The 21936-nt window shown below is 44.4% G+C and overlaps 1 protein-coding gene across 1 annotated transcript in view; it reads right to left on the minus strand.

Moving 5' to 3' along the window:
* Window positions 1-21936, minus strand: part of ALK (ALK receptor tyrosine kinase) — a 714463-nt gene that overhangs the window by 611403 nt on the left and 81124 nt on the right. The window lies entirely within an intron of this gene.

Genomic DNA, 21936 nt, shown 5'->3' on the forward strand with positions numbered 1-21936 from the left:
AAACTAATTTCTCCAAAAACTAAACTCTGCTCTGAATCAAGGGCTTGTCTGGCCTTTCTTCTGCCACTAACGTTCATTCACCCTCATTCCTCCCCACTCTTACCCAGCCACGGTGTACAGTATGATCACATGCAGGTTGTACAGGTCACATACCTCCTAAAATTACTTTCCCTGCCCCTCCTCCCTCCATCCTTCTCTTTTTTCCTCCTTTCTCCTTACTCTTCTTCCTTCCTTCTTCCTTTTTTCCCTCCCTGCCTCCTCTCCTTCCCTTCTTCCCTCCATCCCTCCATCCCTTTCTCTCTTTATTCTAACAAATTTGTATCGGAAGCTAGAAAGATGACTATGAATTGAAACCTGCCTCAAGGAGTCTATAATTTGAAAGGGAAAACGTGACAGGTATATTTATGACAACTTTAAAAATATATGAAGAACCCTAGGAGAGGTTCCATCTAGGCAGACTTTTGTGGTTGCAACGAGTTACCTCAAGTAACAAGGAATTTATTGGAAGTATACCTGAGCATGGGGACTCAAAAAGAGCCCTGCAATCACACCTCAGAAAAAGCAGAAACTGGAGGGTGAATTTGAACTGGTTGGGGGGTGTTTTAGGAGCTCATTGATCATCACTCTAGTGCTCCACCGGGGTGCACAGCTACATCCTATGTGTCAGTTTTTGTTTTTTGGTTTCTTTCTCACTTAACAATGGACTTTCTCACCCACTATACAGTCACCACTCACTGTCCAAGGATAAACAATCACGCTTCTGGGTTAGGGGCAGCTGTAGTTAAGGGGCAGTAAGGGCTCTGGACACTTCCAATGGCAATAGGGCAGGAGCTGATTACCACCATCCTCCAGGCCTCCACAGCATGGATCAAGCACTGGGGAGAGAAGGTGAGGCAGTATTGAACAGGCAGGGCTCATTTCCATGACAGCAGCTTTGCCAAGTGCTATATTTGTCTGTGTAGTCTCAACAACAAAAGCAGTGTGCCCTGAGGACCTGAGGCTGTGGAAACATCCCTTTCCACACCTAGTTCCATCCAAACTCCTCTCTTACAAGTGGGGAAGTAAGTTGTATCTGGGGAACTATGGGCTCAAAGTTCATAGATATCTGGACTTTGGTGGTAGGATGCTGAGGGGAAGGGAAATTTTTAGCAAATGTTCTAGCATAAAGGGCAGAGGAAATGATAAAGGGGAAGTCCTCTGGCTTCTCACCTCTTGTGAGGCTAGGTTCACAATCTCTCCTCCCCACTGTGAGAAGTCCCCAGGACATGGCTTGACCAAATGTCCAGGGAAGGGTGAACAGGTAAGGATGATTGGGTGAGACTTGAGTAATACTGATATTATGAGGTCCTGCTGGTAGAGAGAAGGGGAATGGGACTGAGGGTGGAAGGCAAGGGCCTTGCTCACTAGAAGGGATCTTAGTGCCCCACGACCACACAGAGTTAGTTTCAACTATGAAATGGAATTACTGGTAGTGAAATTGTGTCATACTTTGTACCCACTCCCACTCAACAGGTACACGCCTACACATACAATTTCCTCCAAGAGTTGTGTGGGTGTGTATACAACGTCTTAACTCCTGAAGGTGGCTATGCAAGTGCTAGAAGAAAGGAGAGAAGGAGATAGAAAAGAAAGAAGGAAAGAAAAAAGGAAGGAAGGAAGGAACAAACTGCAAATGTGATTGTGTGGATGGCTACTGATGGATATGGTTATCACACACTCCTACAGCGTAAGGATGGGTAGAGTGAAGTCCAAGTTCTAGGTGTAGATTTAATCACTGAGGGAAATTTACATTGTAGAGACCTGGCCAACAGCTTTGTAAAGACTAAAGTGTTCACTGATTTACTTAGAGAAGGACAAAACTTCTCACAATTTGTCAGTACAATGGACACGCAATAAATAGTTACTTATCAAAACCAGAAGCCAACAGAAGCCCTGGGACCATGGAATGTGTTGCCTCGAGATATAGTGCACACTGGTGACCAAAGAGCATCCTCTCATCCCACACACCCGTTACCACCAAGCACCTACTGTGTGTCAAGCACATCATTAGGCACCAAAGACCCAGTCCCTGCCCTCATGAAGCTTACTGTCTAGTGGGCAGCCAGATATCAACCAGTTAATCTCACAAAGAGAGGTAAAACTCAGCTATGACAGGTACTTTTGAAAGAAACATCTACAAGTGTTATGAGAACATAGAATGGATAATCTGATATATAGGACCTGGTAAAGGTCAAGCAAACCTTCTTGAGGAAGTAACCCCTGAACTGCTATCTGAAGGATAAGAAGGATTAATCTGAGCAACAAGGGAAGAAAGAACATGTTAGATAGTGGGAAGAGCATATGCAAAGGCCCTGTGGAAAGGAGAAGCATGGTGAGCACAAGAACCCTCAGCAGGGCAACAGTATGGCTAGATGGGCAGCAAACGGAAGCATAGGGAATGAGTAGTGCCAGATGAGGGCGGTGGGGAACAGGGACAGATCATGCAGGGCCACGTGTGCCACTTTAAAAAATGTTTTCACTTTATCCCAAGAGCAAAGGGACTCAATTATGGATATTTAAATGGGTACTCAAGAAAAGGTTACTGAATATATTATAGATAAGCAATGTAAAAATGCTTGTAAACCTCTGATGTTGTAGGTGAAATGTTATTTGAATACATCCCTGTGCTTTTTCTCCAGGATTAAGGTCCATAGCTGTCATTAGATTCCCAAAGGGGTCCACAACCCTCCAAAGGTTAGAACCATTGTCCTGGTTCTTACTGGGAAAGTGGATTGGATGATTTCTTACTAGGGTCCCTTATGTCTCTAAGATTCATGAGCATAAAACCAACCCTGAGTCATCTAAGAGACTGACTAACTAAGGTTCACTGTCACCAGCAGAGAAATTAGAGCTTGAAGTTAGAAAATATGGTTTTGTTGTCACTAGAATCAGTGTATAGCAAAGAATACACTCATCTTCGCCCCAATTCCTGCCTCCATGTCTGTGTCTCTCTCTCTGTCTCTGTCTCTCTCTCCCACAAACACACACACACACACACACACACGCTGCCCATCGCAAGGAAAGGCCCCTCATAGCCTGTGGATATCGACCCCTTCAGAACATTGACACTGGAGGTTCCCAGGGCTGTCGTCTAAGGCCCAAGAGCATTTACATAACCAGCTCAGTCACAGCTAGGCTGGGGGGGAGGGGGGATTATGAATACATGTCTACTCACTTCCTCTCTCTAGGCCCTCCCTTGTTCTGCTAGCAAAGTGAAAATATGGCAAGTGGATCAGAGCCAACAAAGGCACAGTTGAAACTCAATGATTTGAGTCACTGGAGAGGATCACCAGCGTGAGCAATCGTGGGCACAAGTGGTGAATCATCCACCCTGGGATCCCAGGGCTGAGGCTACTGATCCCTCAGGCCCATGTAAACCCCAGTTTTTATTTCAGCCGTGATTCCCAAAGGGTGCTCTTTTATACCTTAATTCTAGGGGATGTTAATAAGAGTTCTGAAAATAAATAAAATTCTATGGTCAAGTAAATTTGGGATACTTTGGATTATAAAAGATGCAAGAGGTGTCCCTGCATCTTTTATAATCCAAGGTCCCCAATCCCTTATGGCTTCTTTTCAACCCTAGAGAAGGAAATCTAGTTTATAATTTCCCAAAACTGTTAAAAGACTTTCCCAGAAGACTTTGGTTGAGGAGCGTCTCACAACATCTGTGCTCCAAGGCAGATTTGGGGAAATCTGGCTCTCCAAATTCTCTTAAAAGGCCTTGTGTCCTGGTTCATGACAGGGTTCTGTTTAACACAATGTAGAGCCCCTATTTCCCATTCAAGGCTCATATTAAATCCTACCTCATGAAGGAAGACTTTGCCAATGGTCTCGTCTATATTTAGTGCTTGCATACTGGGTCATACATTTTGAGGCCATGATTGTAAGTAATTTAATTTAGGACTTCGGAATGTGATGTCTTATATTCCACAGTCTGGCCCTGCTGGTCTCATGTTTTATTTTCTCCACAATATTTATCATTATGTAAAATTGCCTTGTTTTTATATATATTATATATATATATATATATATTTATTTATTTATTGTCTGTCTTACCCTCTAGAATATAAGCTCCATGAAAACAAGAACTTGTCTCTTGTATTCATCCATCACCTAGAACCTGGCACACAGTAGGGATATAAATATTTGTTGAATGAATGATTGCTCTCAATGATCTGTTGCTTATAACTTTTGTTCCACAAGAAGTACTGCAATCTGCTTGAAAGCAGAGACTATATGTCAGTGCACTACAGTAGAAAGGGATCCAAGATAAGCGAGAGGAAGCCTGCCATTGTGTCCCCTTAGGGAAGGCTCCTGACTTCTCTGTGCCTCAGTTCCTCCTTCTGTACAGCAACTCCCATAGTACACCATTGTACACCTACACCCAACTCAGAGTAAGCATACAAAAGGTCACTGAGTGATTGAATACATATTTATCACGTCTACTAGACACGCAGTGAGTGCCCAATAAATACTTTTTGAAATAAAATAGTAATACTTTTTTGTTTGTTTATATGGTAAGGGGGATATAATCCTTTGCAAAAGAAATAGGCATTTACTTTAAGTATTAGTGAATTTTACTGGCACGTATGTTGATGCCCCAATGTTGATGTTGCTCCACATTTAGACTTTCTCAGTCTCCACAGCCTATTCAGTCTATCCTGGTGAATGGCTTCCTTTCTCCACCCATAGTCTTCTGAGTGGTCCAATGCCCACCTCCTCTCCCTGGCATTAAAGAACATTCAACATTGCAATAAAGGGATGCCATGTTCCTCTGGAGACTGCCAAAAATTGGGCAACCTCCTTACTGGGTAGAAGTACTACTTCTACTGGTGGTGGTGGTGGTAGTAGTAGTAGTCATTATCATGATAGTCGTAGACACCACTTACTGAGAGTATATTACATGCCAGCAACTATGTGAAGCTCTTTATATATATCATTTAATCATCACAAGAATTCCAAGAGATAGGTTCTATTATTATGTCCATTTTACAGATGAGGAAATGAAGTTCAGAAAAAAATCATTTGCTCCAGGATTTACAAGCAGGTCACCCTGCCTCTAGAACCAGACTCTTGCTGAGCTATAGAATTTGTAAATACACGTGAAGGGAATAGGAGTAGAAACAGATCTGACACCCTTGCCATCTCCTCTGCATGGAAACATGGGAAGAGAAGCCAGGTGGGCCCACCAGCTAAGGCACAGGGAAGAATCTCAGGTTGAATGTGGTTTACGAATCTCCAAGAGAAGCTCTGGTTGCAGGGGTTCCCGTCCCTCTCTGCGGGGCCTCAGCACTCCCTTATGAATAGTTATCCCCCTTCTGGAGCTGCTTACCACACAGCTGGCAAAACAGTACTGGGAAAGTTGGGGAGGATGTTGACCAGGACCTCTGGAAGTCTGCTCCTATCCCCCCTGGAGCTGAAACTTTGCCAGCAGTCCAAGGAGCTGAATGAATGCTCCAGGAGCCCTAAGGTGCTAGGAAACCAATAGGGAATTTTAATTGAAAGCAACTTGCTAATCAGGTACATACTTAATGTTATAATTACCCGGTGATGACAGCACCATGAAGTACAAGCAAGCAGGAAGTACTGACCAAGCAACTTTAAAAGGTTGGTCTAATGCTCTTCATTTTTCACTATAGCCTAAATTGCGTTTGTGCTTTCAGGGAATAATGAAAAAGACAGAAAGGTGAATGACAATCCAGTTCCAAGCATCCCAGACTGAAAAACAAAAAGAGTGAATTTTCCCCTGAAGCCAAATAATGACATTCATTCATCCATCAGACTTTACAGAAGAGCTGTTTTGTGCCAGGCACTGTGTTCAACGGTGGAAATATGGATTGGGGGGTAGGAGGGAGAAAGGGGGGATGAGGAAGAGAAAAGGAGGGACGAAGAAGAGGAAAGAGAGCAAGACAGGAGGAGGGGCTAGGAGGAAGAAAGAAAGAAGAGGAAGAGGGGGAGGGAGAAAAGGAGCGGATATAAGAAGAAACAGTCTTGCCTTTAGATGAGCTCATTGTCTAGTGGGGGAGGCAGGCTCCTGCCTCCAACACTATAGGCTCAGCTTAGGAGCCAACTGGATTTAAATCCCTCCATAAGGTGGCAGAGATTTCCAAGTCTCCAAGAAGTGTCCTCTTGGCTGCTGGCAAGACTGGGTATGCAGCTGCCAGGGTCCCTGGGGGCTCAGAGACAGAGGGCGTGAGTGTGCCTTAGTCCCAAGGATGAGGCAGGAGGAAGAGTTTCTTCCCAGCCAGCTCAGCAATACAGTGGGACTTCAATTCCAAAGTCAGCGCAAAAGGTGAAAATTGCACAGAGTCAAAACTATACTTGAAAATCCCTTAAAGTGTCTATAAAGTGCAGCATATGTGCCCTGCTTCATGTTTACCACCTGGTTCAGAAAGGCTTTTTCACAAGCTGGTTTAAAAACCACTGAGCTAGACTTACAGGGAGGAAGGAAAGGAACATCTCTATGCAGATGATGGGCTTTCAAACCATATGGTCTTCAAGATAATTATCAAATTGCTAGTGGTGAAAGGGGGACAAGTAGAGAATTCTTAACTGTCTCTGCTAGCCTGCAGGGCTTTCTGCATAGTGTTTTAATACCCAGCCTTTAAAACCTTAATAAGTGTTAATGGATTTGTCTGTTGTCCAGAGGGTTCCCTGGGATGGGGAGTGAAGGTTAAGCTCTCAGCTCTGTGGGGAGGGGAGGGAAAGGTTCAGGCAGGTCTGGGCTCTGAACTCCCTGTAGCTGTGATCCCACAACAGGTGCAGGAGGACAAGATGGGGGAGCCTTTCCAAAGGGAGGCCGGTCCTGGGGGCGGTGGGCAGCAGCTGACTCAGGAAGGGAAGCTGAGCTCACAGGAAGTGCAGAAGTAAGGGCCACAGAGATTTGACCGCCAGAGAGCCAAGCAGTGGCCAAGTGGTAGAGACCCTGGAGTGGGCAATATCAACTCAGGCAGCACCTGGTGGATTGACCTGCCACTATATCCTCCTAGAGTTTGTGCTCTAAGTACAACCAGGATATGCCAACTCTCCCCGTGGTCTCACCTCCTCTGGCAGCCTCCCTGGGCCCCCAGCATTCCCCTTGCCCACCCTAGGAGGGTGCTCAGATTGGTCCCCCATCTCCCAGGACCTGCCTGTTCTTTTCCGCCTGCATAAGTATCACCCCTTCTTTGAGGTCCCACCCAAACTCCACCTCCCCTGAGAAGCAGGGGCTCCCACGGCCCTGTCTGGGCGTGGTGCCCTGTCTGCCCTTCCTCCCATGGCCCTGCCTGCTGGCTGCACTCATTTGACACCAGCCGTGTGGCAGTGAAGAGCACAGATTAGAGCCCGACCTCCTGGCTTTCAACGTTACCCATGACATACTCATGAGTATGGGCCTGGCATGTGATTTGAGCCAGGCACGCCTCAGCTTCCCATCCACACATGGGGGCAAGAAGAGAAACTACCCCACAGGGCTGTGTAAGAATTACAGGAGGCAAGGGATATAAAACACCTAGTAGGTGTGTGGCACAAGACGAAGTGCTCGACAGACGTTTTCCTTTTTTTCTTTTTTCTAAATTGAAGTATTGTTGATACCTCTGGTGTGAGGTATTATTTTGTCGCATTTTAACCTCACACTGGAAACTACCTACATGCCCATCAACAGTAGAATGAATGAATAAATGGCCATGCATTCACAAGACAGACTAGCATACAACAATGAAAAGGAATAATCTATGACTACGGGCAATGGTATGGATGGACCTCACACGTGTAACGTTGGGAAGCCAGAAACAAAGAGCACGTAAGGTACAAAAAAAAGGACAGTGATTCCCTAGGGGAGGGACGCAGCTGGAAGGGGAACGGCGGGGACAGGGAATTTCAGGGTGCTGCCACGTCCTGCTTCTTGATCATGGTGAGGGTAACAAAGGTGTGTTCATTTGGTAAGATTCTTTATACTGTTAGTTTAAGATCTGTGACTTTTTCCTATGATTAATATAGTTCAATAAAAGGATTTAAAAACAAGTGTGAAGCAGTCAACTATCAGGGATGCCCAAGAGCCTGGGAAAGAGACAGAAAAAATATTCCCAGCGGTGATTGCAGAAAATTCCCTGCTTGAGGCCTCCCAGCAGTGTCCTTGCCCACAAGCCCAAGGATGGCTTCATCTGGGGTCAGGACAGTCCAGGGCCTTCCCCTCCCTGGGCCTGGTAGCGCAATCTGGTCTCAGCCTGCTCCTCCCAGCATATTTTCCAGTACTTCCCAATGTGAACTGTAAAACCCTGTCAAGGCTGCTCCCTCAGGATACAGGAAGAGTCCTAGCTAATCCTGTCCCTACACCTTCTCTCAGGCCCTCCTTCTCTGCCATGCCAGGCTTGTGCCCACCTCCTCCAGGAAGCCTTGTCTTACTGCCCCTGCCCTTCATTCACTAGTCTCTGGAATCCTACCACGGCCAACCCAGGCCATTAGAGATTTAACGTGAAGATGTCTGGGATGCTTCACTGGGAGCTGCGTGTGTACTTTCATCTGTCTTCTCACCCAGGTTCTCAATCCTTTGAAAGGAGACATCTTTTTCTGCATCCTTTTTATCATGCCTAGCACAGTGCCAAACACAATTAGAGGCAAATATATTCCCATGGGTTGGTCCAATAGTTATATTGTCTTTTCCTGAATTAGTGGAAGTTCTAATTAAGACAATTAACTGCCTTATTGGATTGTAAGAAAATGTTCTAAAAGTACAATAGCACGTTATTGACCAGAAAAAGCCCTTCCCTGCTCAAAACCCTTTAATGGCTCCCCATGGACCTGAGCACAAACTGAAAAAATCTTTCCCAAGGTTTACAAGGCCCCTTCCACTGGCTGCTCTGTTCACACCCTTCTCCACTTGCTCTTCCTTCGCTTCTACCACACTGGACTGACTTCTGTTTTTCAAAAGGACCAAGTTCTCTCTTGTGCCAGGACCTTCCTCTGGAACAGTGTTCTTAACCCCACACTTCCCTCCCCTTTGTCTTGACCAAATTCTAATTATTTCTCAGGTTTCACTGAGCTCATTTTCTCAGGAAGGCCTTCCCTGAATGCCTGGACCAGTGGTTCTCCATCTTGGGCAGGGGTCAGAAACTCCTGGGGGGCTTGTTAAAACACAAGCCCTTAGTCTTTCTGATTCCTTGGGTTTAGGGTGGGACCTGGAAATTTGCATTTTTAACCAGTTCCCAGGTGATTCTGGTCTGGGGACCACACTTTGAGAACCACTGGTCAAGACCAAGTGCCCCACCCCCCTTGTTACAGTCTCCAAGGACACCTCTTCTTGTCCCCTTTACATCCGTGCTTGCCATTGTCTGTTCAGTGTCTAGCCTCCTCACCAACTATAACTTCCACGAGGGCAGGGGAGTGCCTGAATAAATGAAAACAGAAATCTCATATTTCTATGGCACTTTAATGTTACCAAAGCACCGCCACCTATTGCCCTGTTTCATCTTTAAGGTGGTTCTGGGAGAAGGGCAGAGCAGGTAGAGATTGCTCCTGTTCCTCAGATAGACTGGCTGAGATTCAGGGTGCTCAGGGGACATGCAGAAAAAGGGCAGAGAGGCAGTAAGCAAGAGAATAAGGGCTAAAACCAGCAATGCCTTACGTTTCAGCCCAAGAGAACTTTTTCATTTTATTACTCTGTTCTGGCCATATCTGCCTGTGGCGGAAGATAGAGAACAGAGCATAAATTGTTACTGATTTTTCTCTTCTGTTCCCCTAGGTGCTTCTACAGGTATAAGAACTCCAGCCCATTATGTAGTGTTTACCCCATGACCTGTGGCACAAAGTTTGATTCCTTGGAGGAGCATATGCTAAGGTGGCTAAAGTAGCAATGCATTAATAATTCATACACCTTCTTACCTTTCTATGGGCATCACAGCCTTCCACCCAGGTGACAATAAGACAGGCAGATGGGGTGTGTCAGTGCCAAGGCTGTGCAGTGAAATCTATGTGGCTCTTCTGCAGTAAAATCTGTGTGGCTCCCTAACCTCTCCATACTCAAAAATCAGGTTGGCAGCCTCACCCACCATCACCCAGGCTCACCAAGACGGGCCACCCCAGGTGGTCCAAGGAGTATGACAGTGGCTGTTGATGCATTCTGCAATGTGGAGAAGGTCTCTCACACCATGGGACAGATCTCTCAAGTCCTAGCTGTAGGAGTCAGAACTGGAGAAGCGGATTTCCCAGCAGAGATTTCCAACAGTTCTGGAATCTTCCTCCACAAATACTCCCCCTGTCCTAAGTCGCTCAGTTACAACTCCTGATGGTACACAACCTAATGGGTGTGTTTGACAGCTAAACTGAGAACAACATAGAGAAAACTCATAAACTAGTGGTTGCTATTATTAAATGGGAATATAAAACCACCTTTACTGATGTAGGCTTTCAAAACCACCAGTATGGTTGAGGACTTCAAAACTTATACCTCCAATTCTAACTCCTCCACAGCCTGTCTGATCTCCCCACTTGGATATTTCACACACATCTCAAATCCAGCATGTTCAGAGCTGAACTTTGTTTTCTCCTCACAAACCAGTCTTCCCCATCTTAGTAAATGACAGCTTTACCTTCCTGTTATTTAAACCAAAAACCCAGGCTTCATCCTTAATTCTTTACCTTCTCTCACTGGATGCCCAGTCTGTCACAGGTCCCACTTGTCTGACTCCAAACAGTATCTCAGAGCCATCTTGTGCTCCCCACTTGGACCATGCCAGGCCAGCTGCCATCACCTCTTACCTAGTCTGGTCCGGCAGCTTCTCGACCGGCTTCCCAGCTTCCACCTCTGCCCTTCTGATTCCTTCTCCACACCTTCTCCATTCCTTCTCCATTCCTTCTCCATCCATCCTCCATGCTGCCATCTGAGCAGTCTTCTTAACATGTAAATCAGATTGTGCCATCCTTCCACTTTAAAGCTTTTCAAAGGCTTCCCATCCATTGTACTTGGAATAAAATTTAAACTCATTCCTACAGCCTGGAGATCAGGCAGCATCAGACCCTGCCTGGCTCCCCAGCCTCTCGGATTCTCCTTTTTCCTTCCGTTTTCTCCTTGTTTGGGGCTCATCTTTCAGACTTGCCAGGCTTCTCCCCACCTCCCAGCCTTTCTATTTACTGTTCCCTCCACCAGGAATGTTCTCCTCTTACCCCCACCCTCCACCCACACTGAACAGGATGGGTCTTTCTCATCCTTCACATATCAGTTTTCACACCCTCAGACCCTTCACTGTCTGTGCGATCTATATTAACACTCTCTGGGTTCTCTTTAATTTTTATGGATTAATATGATTTACTTAGTCAGTCATCCATTGTTTGACATTTAGGTTGTTTCCAACTTTAGATTAACAACCCTGGGTTAAACATCCTTGCAATTAAACCTTTGCACGTCCCATGATTATTTTCTTAGAATAAAGCCCTAACCTGTACGTATTTATTTTATTCAACACACACTGATATACCACGTCCTCTGTACCAGGCAATATCCTAAATGTTTTACTAATATGAGTGCCTTGATGTGTGTGCACACATTTTTATTGTTAAATACACTCATCTTATTTGTACATATTTTTATTTTACGGTGCTAAGAACACTTAACATGAGCTCTACTCTCTTAAAAATTTAAGCGCACAATACAGGATTGCCAGCTACAGGCACACTGTCATCCAGCAGACCTCTAGGACTTATTTATCTTGCATAATTGAAAAATTTATACCCATTAAACAGCAATTTCCCATTTCCTTTTCTCCCCAGCCCTTGGCATATTCTCTTTTATAGCCCTGTTTCTTTCCCATGTCCTTTATCATATTTTATAATTACATATTTTATCTGTGACTTTTTTTTTTTTGGTCTGTCTTCTTTTTTTAAATAAATTTATTTATTTTTGGCTGCATTGGGTTTTCGTTGCTGCATGCAGGCTTCCTCTAGTTGCGGCAAGCGGAGGCTACTCTTTGTTGCGGTGCACAGGCTTCTCATTGCGGGGGCTTCTCTTGTTGCAGAGCATGGGCTCTAGGTGTGCAGGCTTCACTAGCTGTGACACGCGGGCTCCGTAGTTGTGGCTCACGGGCTCTAGAGCACAGGCTCAGTAGTTGTGGCGCATGGGCTAAGTTGCTCCATGGCATGTGGAATCTTCCTGGACCAGGGCTCGAACCCATGTCCCCTGCATTGGCAGGCAGATTCTTAACCACTGTGCCACTAGGGAAGTCCTGGTCTGTCTTCTTGATTGGACTGTGAGGTCTTTGAGGACAGGAACAACCTACCTTATTTTCCACTGTAAACAATGTAATCCACTGTAATCCTGGTGCATGGCATGGGCCTGGCACACAGGGGGACTCAATAAATATTTATTAAATGAACCAATGAAGGAGGAGGCACTGTGGTTTCCAGTGTATTGGAAACCCTTAACATACATTATGCCACTTAATTTTCACAGCCACCCTGTAGTAAGGTTATCATTATTTCCTTTCTACACTTGAACATACCAAGGCTCACAGGTTAAGACACTTACAGCTACACCTGAATCAGTCTGAGTCTTGAGCTCATGCTGCACGGTGCTGAGCCTACATGGCCAAGTGACCCATCTTTTTATGCAGTGCCATCCTCATTTCTTGAGAACGACACTGGAAGAGCTACTCCTTTCCTCCTGCTATCAAGAGATTGCTGCCTCATACAGCTGGGAAAATGGAAATGTAAAGATAAGAATCTTGATTAATAGGCTCATATATACCCTTTAATTAATTGGTCAATATTTAAGGATTACATCCTTGAACTTTAGGAGAAATTAACAGAACAGCTCCTAAAAACTAATTAGTAGGAATCAACACACTGACAGAAGTCTCCCTGCTTCCCTTAAATAAGTGGTTACAGGAATTTACAAGTCCTGGTTCTCACTTTAGAGCCACCAGGTCAGAGAAGATTGGAGAGACAGAGGCCCTGCCAATTTTGCACATCCATGGCTTTATAGCTCCTAGGCCAATCCTGATGAAAACTAGCCTCTGTTTAGTCTTCCCAACTCTTCAACTATTTCATTGTTTATTTCCCTGTAATTTTCTATGTGTATAGAATCATCACATTTTAACACCAAAAAGTACCCTAAAGATCATGTTTTGTTTCTTTAATGTGTGACCCCATTAATTCAGATGACATTAATTTGAAATTCATGATAATTACATTAACATCGAGTGAGAGGTACTGTGGCTTCTTCCAGTTAAAATATGCATATGCTCTTTACTGATTCGCCGTCTCGTCCCAAGAAAAGATGTGACGAGACTGCCTGATTAATGTATTGAGCTTCTCTGATGGAGGAAGAGGAAAAACAGATGACATGGAGCTGTAGGTTAGGAGTCTTTCCTCTGGTGTCAGGAAAACCTGACGTTGAATTTTGTTTCCACCATCTTCCAGCTATGTGCCCTTGGACAAGTGACTTAACCCAGCCCCAGCTCTCTCATCTGTAAAGCAGGAAATATCACTATTAATAATGTCATTATCATAGGGTTGTTATGAGGAATAAAATAAATGTTGCATGTGAAGTGCTTGGTACATACAGTATCTAGCTCATTGTAAGTGTTTAGTAAATTACTACAGCTACTACTAGCAACGTACGTTGTCATGGTGAAAGCACCTACTATGTGCCTGGCATTTTACATACGGGACTTCACTTACTTCTCCCCTCACCTCTTGAGATAGGTTTTACATGTGAAGAAGCAGTCTGAGGATGAGTTAGTAATTCGCTCAAGGTCACCAGTTAGTAGGTACAGGAAAAGATATCTGAAACCAGATGGTTGTAAATCCACCATCAGGCTGCTTTCACCAAATCACACCTCCCATCTAAGTGGGTAAAGGAAGACTGGTCGTGTCGTCTGTCTATCTTTGATGTGCACAAAAGGCTGAAGGTGTGTGCGGGTGTTACACGGAGGGGACAGGGGTTTCAATTTATGGAGAAGCATCGTAGGTAGAAGGACCTGTGTCTCTCCTGAGGGCACATAGCTGAGAACTCAACATAAGAAAGAATGTCTAACAAGTGAAGTTCTTGAGTTAGGAGGAGTGCTGAATTAGAAATAAGGTGACCTCCCAGTCTTTTCTGCCTCTAGGATTCTGTAGTAAGTTAGACCATGGTTCTTAGTTTTACTTTTTAGCTAGGTCATCTTAGCTGTCCTTGTGTAGCTGCATGTGCTGGGCAGAGAACTGTGGGGATGGGATCTGGCAAATACAGGACCCTGACCTAGAGGTAGGAAACATCTAGAAGGGGTGAATGTGCATCTCTGTGAAATTTAGAACTGGACTCAAAATTATTTACCTTATTTATAAATTACCCAGAGTATGGATGTGCAATGCACTTTCAGAATTTGCAAAATGACAGTAGGTTTTTTTGGGGTATTAAATCGGCAAATTGATTTGAAGAAGCCACAAGATCCTCTGAGATTATGTGATTAGGTGGGGAAAGGCAGCAGGGGAGTTTTCTCCAACTTAAAGAATTCAGAGTTCTCAGTTCCCAGTTAAGACCTAGGGAATTCACCTGGGAGTATCTCCACGATTGGACCCCAAAGGTCTATTTAATGTGTTTCCATAGCCAAAAACATAGGAAAGAAAAAGAAAGGAAGAGGAAAAATAAAAACCAAACAGAAGATCCCATTCTGACTATACTGAATCATGGTGCAGTCACCACTGCACTGTAGCTGAGTGTGGTCTGATCCCTGTTGCTTTAGAAAACAAAAAATTCACAGGTGGGGAACCAGAGAAGAGCAGTTTCAACTATCAAAGGAACACTGAGGTTACTCTAAAATTTTTGGGATTCTTCAGTCCATATGCAAGAGCACCAAGGGAGGTATGAGTGATGTCTACAAAATCATGAATTGTAAGAATAAGAACACTGGAGAAGCTGAAGCCAGAGGTACATTTTGGAAAGGAAGTAGAAACATTCTCTAATTAAGTGAAGGAAAGCCCCATGAAATCTATTGCTCCCAAGAGGCAGAACTGACAAAGAATAAATGGTTCAGTTCAACAAATACCACTGAGGATTAGAACTAGGAGTGCTAACATTTTTTTTAATTAAACTTTTTATCTTGAGGTAAATGTAGATTCACATGTAGTTGTAAGAAATAATAAGGAAAGATCCTGCTGTGTACCTTTTACCCTGTTTCCCTCAAGGTAATATCCTGCATTAACAGTAGCACAACCAGGATACAGACAATGATATAATCCAGCAGTCTTAGTCAGATTTCCCCAGTTTTAATTGTACTCGTGTGTGTGTGTGTGTGTGTGTGTGTGTGTATGTGTATGTGTGTGTGTGTGTTTAGTTCTGTGCAATTTTATCACATGTGTTAGGTCTTGGATCCACCACCACCAGTCAAGGTACAGAACATTTCCATCACCACAAGGATCTCTCGTGTTGCCCTTTTATAACCACACCCACCTCTCTTTCGCCCCCATCCTCAACACCCAGTTACCACTAATTTGTTCTCCAGCTCTATAAATTTGTCATTTCAATGTTACATACGTGGAATCATAGGAGCTCTAACATTTTATGGATAACAGCATATAATTAAGGATGAGGAACATCCCTTGAGGTAATAATTCATACCCAAAGTTGAACTACCCCTTTCACAAAGTATCTCTTATGCACTAACAGTGGGCTACACAGACGATGGGTCTTATGGAGTTGAACTTTCTGACATTCACAGGAAAGAGCCACTTTGTTTTATTTAACAACTTGAGTGGATGGGGCAGAATACAGAGGGGCCATGTCCCACTAGAGGGGCCATGCACTGGGACAGGACCCTCCATAGATGATAAGAGGAGTGACAAGAAGATGCAGGGTCTGGAGGGTCCAATGTAGACAGCGGTTGTTCAGCAAGTGGTCAGTTCTGGGATAGCAGCCAAGACCCTGGAGATGAAGTTGGCCTCTGCTCACTCAAGAGACAGACCTATGCATTAGTGACATGTGTAAAGAAGGCAGCAAGCAGCTTAAGTTGTTGAAAACAAGGCATTTTCAAGAACTTTAAAACCACTGACTTCACCCATATGTATTAAATAATCAACAGATGGTTCCAAATAAATGGAGGCATCAGGGGCAGGCAGCAAAAAGACAGGGGAGGAGGCCACGGCAGGAAGGACAGAGACTTTGAAATCTTGCCCTTGGGAGCTGTGGTCTGAGGCTTATCCAAAGGAGGAAATTCTTAATGATGGAACTTCTGGTAATGTGACAGGTTTTTTTTTTTTTTAAGAAAAGGTAATTTTATTGGTATCTCTCAAATCCCACCATATGGCAACTGCTTGCTCACTCTTGTTAGGAACTCCCTTCCTCAACCATGAGGATGGGTAATGTCCGGAGGTTCTACCAGCTGGCTAGGGGACAGCCAAGGCAGAGGAGAAAAAGAGAAAAAGAATCAAGAAAACAAGGGTAAGATAACAACAGTGATTATTAAGATTTCTTGGAAATAATAATTTATTAACAAAAGCTACACTTAAATTGAACACCTCTTATGTACCAGAAGAGTCTGCAAAGGCGTATACTGTCAGCAGCCATGAAAATGCACGGCTCAGATGTCCTGCTATAGGAATGCGGTTGACCAGCAGCCTCAGCAGCCACCCCTCTGATTCCGAGAGTCCACAGCAAGGCCACGCTTCTGCCTTGGCAGTTCCCAGACAATGACTGAGCAAAGCAGTGATACCACTATCAGATTCTGCCAACAAACAGCTTTGGCTCAAGGGCTCCCCTCTGGCCTGGTCAAATCTTTCTCGGAATGCTTTCCTTCCCCTCTCCTTTGTAGGTGTCAGACCTGCATCAACATCTGAAGACCCACCACCTTTTCTGGCTTCCTTAACTTTTTCTTTCAAGGTTTTCCTCCCAATAAATCTGTTGCACACCTAATCTTGTCTTGGCATCTGGTTCTCAGAAGACTTGGACAGAAACAATGCTTTATGCCATTTCATAATTATGATAACCCAAGATATAAATACTATTGTCCCCATTTTCCAGATAAGAAAACTGAGACACAGAGTGGTTAAGTGCTTGCCCAAGATCATTCAGCTAGTTCATGGGCAGAGCTGCGATCCAAACCCATGTGTGTCTGACTCCAGAGTCTGTGTTCTTCCCCCTAGCTACCCACACATGCCAGTTCTCCCTTCATCTGCCACACTGCAGTTATACTGGCCATATTCCATGTCTTGAACACAACTTCTGCCTTGGGCCTTGACCCACATTGTTTCTTCTATTTGAAATGCTCTTCTCTGGAAGGGCAGGTTCCTTCTCCTCTTTTGGGTCTTGGCAAAGGAGTACTACCTGGCTTCCCGAACTAAGTGGATCCTTTCTGTCTTTCTCTACCTCTGCCCCTGGTTTATTTCCTCTACAACATTCACTTCAATATAAGATTATTTCCATTGCTTTTCTGCATAGTGTTTCTCTCTGTTTCTGCCCCTAGAATTCAAGTCCCATGATATCATGTCTTTCTCTTTCCAGTGCACTGACAAATCCTACTATAGTGCTTGGCACATAGTCAATCAATACATACATATGTGCTGAATAAATGAATGTATTTGCATGGCACTTTCCCATATATATTCTCTCATTTAATGACCAGGGGAAGAGAACACAAAAAAAAGAGGTTAAATCCATTGGATGAGAGAAAAAGGTCATGCCACATCTCTATAACAGTCTCAGGTGCCAGGGTGTCTCTAACGATGGAAGAGTCTGCAGCTTGAGAGGACACATCCATCTTGGAGAAAGGACAGTGTTTTTCCTAGAAGAGATGTGTATAGAGCCAGAAGTTCATGTAAGTCACACTGTGGTGACAAACACCTACCATCCTCAACCCTGAAGGACACTGGAATCAAGCAGGGCTGATATCCATCAAAGGTGTCAGAGATGTCAGCCAGGTTCTCTCAGCCACACTCTGGCCTGATGCTACTAAGTTGAATGGGTTTGCCCCTGTCAATCCAAGGCAGAACTTACCTACAGGCAATTAAATTAGCAGAGCTGGTGGCTGACTCAATGACATCTTCCCAACATGGCCATGACCTCTCTGCCACCCTAAAATGACCTTCACAGGGCACGTTCACTCAATGGGACTGCTACTTAGCCCCCACTTTTACTGAGAAGCTGGCCAGAACTATTTCAAAATAGAGGGATTAGAGTTAGGATTTCCAGGAGCAGAAGGAGGAAACAAGCCCTCCCTTTCTTGGGTGAGGGGGAGACCCTTTCTGGCAAATCTAGGACAATACTTCCTGAGACTCTTTCAAGAGGGACTGCAGCTGCTCCCCTGATGCAAGCTTCATCCTCACTGAACTCAAACTTCTAGATCACCTCCTAAATCATCCTGGAAGCCACTGGGTTCAGCACCAAATCCTGGTCTATTCCACCCAACACCTAGTTATATCATCATCATTTGATCTCTCTTGGAAAATTCTCCTCATCTTACATGTTATAGAAAACTTAGCTTGTCTATCACTGTTTGATGCTAATCATCATCACCCTCATCTTGTCATCATCACGGTCATCCTCATCATCCAATAATCCCATGTATTTTAAATATATCCTTACAGATTATAAAGTATCTTCAGACACATGATCTCATTTAATTTTGACAACAATTCTCCTTGCATAAAAGAAATGCATTATTTAGGACCTTTTGTTACAATGGCTAGAGAGACAATTCATACTAGCTCCAGCCAACAAGGGAAGATTTTGCTAGGACTCAGGCTGTCTCAGAGAACCCAAGAACAAGCAAATAGTTGGGCATCCAGAGCACACTGGTACCTGGGCCTGGGAAACTCCCACGACCCCTCTCAGCTTCTTTTGTCTCCACCTTTCTGCCGATTTGCTTTATTTGTTTTTCATGTGTGAATTGACTTCCTCTGCTCCTCAGTTTGATGTATAACAATCCACATACCCAGACACTCATAGATTCACATTCTACTCTCTCTCCTGACACAACTCACTCCTATCCCCAAATTCCAGGATAAGAAACTGTTGGCCCATCTTTGCTCGGATATCCATCCCTAGATCACATGACCGTGGTCATGGGGGCATGAGGGTAGGGACTGTGGTGAAGGAAAACCTAGGCTGGCAAAAAGTCTGTCTGGTACAAAGAAACTGAAAGTTGAAAAGGCAAATTTATTTAAATAGATAATGTGTGTGAAATCACCTAACATTCTGTCTGGCACATAGTTAGCGTTCCAAAATAGAAGTTATTATTGTTATTGATATTGTTATTATTGCCCAAAGTCATATTACCAGTAAGAGAGGACTCAGAACTTGAAACCAGGTCTCTAGATGCCGAGGGTCTCTCTCCCCAGGGCTCAAAGTTCTCTGGGGGCAGGGACCAATCTATTCAGCATCATATCCTTGGCATCTAGCCCAGTGCTTGGCAGGAAATTAGTTCTTACGTTTTGAAAAATAAACAGTTGTTTCCACTGTTTCTAAAGCCACAGCAACATCAATGTCTTTCTCAGGGCAGAGAAAGACAAGGTTATGGGGAAAGTGTAGGCTGACCCTGACCAGCCTAGAGGCTGCAGAAGGGTCTCCTCCCACTCCTCAGGAAGTAGAATGAGTCCACCTCGATCCTCAGGAGATCATCTCCTCCACATCACTTCCTATCTCCAGCTCAGTTCCAGGAACTGAACTCACTCCCCCTGACTCTCTGGTTAACTGGAGTGAAAAGAAGGGCAATGAAACCCCTTCATGTCTACAGAGCCGCAGTTGACAGTGTGATGAGCAATACACTGGGGGCCTCGAGCAGGGGGAGCTGGCAGCGTCTGCTGCCTTTCAGGAGAGGTGCCAGCTCAGTGTGCGGCATGCTCAAGGCTTTCACAGGCCACTAGGGGTTGGCGGGTTTAGCGGACCTTGTCTAAGGACCAAACCTACATGGGAGTGGAAGAATTTTTAATTTCTATGGTAATAAGGAGCTTAAACTGCAGTTCTATTTACAGGTTAAACTTATGAGCTACATCCCTACGCTGAAGGCTGATCACTATGATATGCAGATTTGCCAGGGACTAGCAGGGACTAAAGAGAACCTACATGAGGAGGAATTAAGAGTTTGCAGATGAAAAGAACTCCATGATTAAAGGCGTCGAGAGAGACTGAAACAGAGAAGGGACTGAAGGAAAAAGTCCTTAAAGACCTATTGAAAATGTGCCACATGGAGAACAAGTCACCTGTTTGAAAATCCAAAACTCTTGCAACAGTCGTGTGGGCAAGACAAGCGCATCACGCAACCCGGTGAGGCTCCTAGAGGCTCTCTGTTCCTGCTCTCTCTGATCTGTGGTTCATAGGCGGCAGTGAGCAACGGAAACCCAGGGTGCCTGTCACAACTGTGCATCCCTAGGCATTTTTGCCACTTGCAAATAAGTCAGTTTCTACCTTTTGGCAAAAATATATACACTGGCTCAATATATGAAGGGTGAAATTCATTATCTGGCTGGCACTGGACGACAGTTTCCAGGGTGACAGGATTAATGTATTTACATAAAGAAAGCCTGCAGCCCACTCCACATTCCACAGGATAGATACTTCACTGAACAACAGCAGAATGATAGGTTGAAGGGGAAACTTCTAGAAAATAGTCTTCCTTTTATCGAGGCCCAGAACTCAAATGAGCATGTCAAAGAAGGCAAAATAAAGTTATTTTCTTGTGTACTTACATCCCTTCAAAGAAGTCTGGTCCTTAAAAAAAATCAGGAGATTGTCATAATGTCCTCCAGAGTGAAGGCAGCTGGAGTAGAAGTACCATAAACCAAAACCGTCATTTGCTCAGTATGTAACTTCTGTATTAAGAACAGTCAAAATGGTATTTCTGGAAGGTGATGTGATCTAATTACAAGGTTCACTTGTCCTAAAGAGATATTCAACCATTCTGTCGCTCTGCTCATGCTACTCAACTGATCCAAGAATTGCTGTTTTGTCCCTGACAACTTGAGGGCTTACAATTGCCTTATGACTTAGGATGTTTTGTAATTCCCTTTCGGGAAAACTGAAACACAAAGAGACTGAGAAGCGGCCCAGAGTCACAAAATAAGACTGCCACCACATCAAAAGGAAATTGAGGCCTGTAAGTGGAGATGCAAGGACTCCAAGTCATGGCATCTTAGCTTGAGCTATTGTTCTTTGTAACCTCGGCAAACTCTTTTACTACACTGGCTCTTCAATTTCCTCATTTCCTCCATATTTGGCCTTCCTGCCTCCCAGAGTTGTCCTGAGGACAAAGTGTCCTTGCACTGCTTGAGTGAGGAGTGTGGTGGAAGGAGATGACACAGCCACAGTTGGTGAGGATGGAGAAATGGGCAGCTGCCCAGGCAGCAGTGTCATCAGTTCCCATGGTGGGTGACGAAAGAGAAGACACGGGCCCTGCAGAAGCAGGTGGACAGCAAGGGTGGCAGGAGCAGATATGATGGACCTGGGAGGCCCAGAGCCTGGAGAGTACTCCTAATGCTTCAGCTGAAACAGACTGAGGACTACCCATTAAGGAGGGAGTGGTGAGTAGAAAGGCTATAGAGTTAAAGCAGGAAGGTGGGAGTATGTATTCCAGAAGCCAAGAAAAGGAAAAAGAAGGAAAACAGATGGGCTGATTGTCTCATCTGGCTTTAAAAGAAGCCCCAAAGAGGAAAGTGGCCAGGAGAAAGAAAGGGATGTGGGGCCCCTGCCCTTGATTCATCTATTTACTCATTCAATAATTCTGAGCACCTACTACGTACCAGTCACTGTTCTGGGCACTTATAAGACATCCATGAACGTCAATAGACAAAGATTCTGCCTTTGTAAAGTTTATATTCTACAGAGGAGAAATAAACAATAAATAATAAGATAAAATTAACTAGATTGCATGTTAAATGATGTGTTATTGAAGAAAAAATAAAGAAAGGAAGGGTAATAGAGAGTTCCAGGGTGTGGGTGAAGTCACATTTATTTTTTTT

Source organism: Neophocaena asiaeorientalis, unplaced genomic scaffold (assembly GCF_003031525.2).
Source record: "Neophocaena asiaeorientalis asiaeorientalis breed wild unplaced genomic scaffold, Neophocaena_asiaeorientalis_V1.1 scaffold689, whole genome shotgun sequence".
Lineage (NCBI taxonomy): Eukaryota > Metazoa > Chordata > Mammalia > Artiodactyla > Phocoenidae > Neophocaena > Neophocaena asiaeorientalis.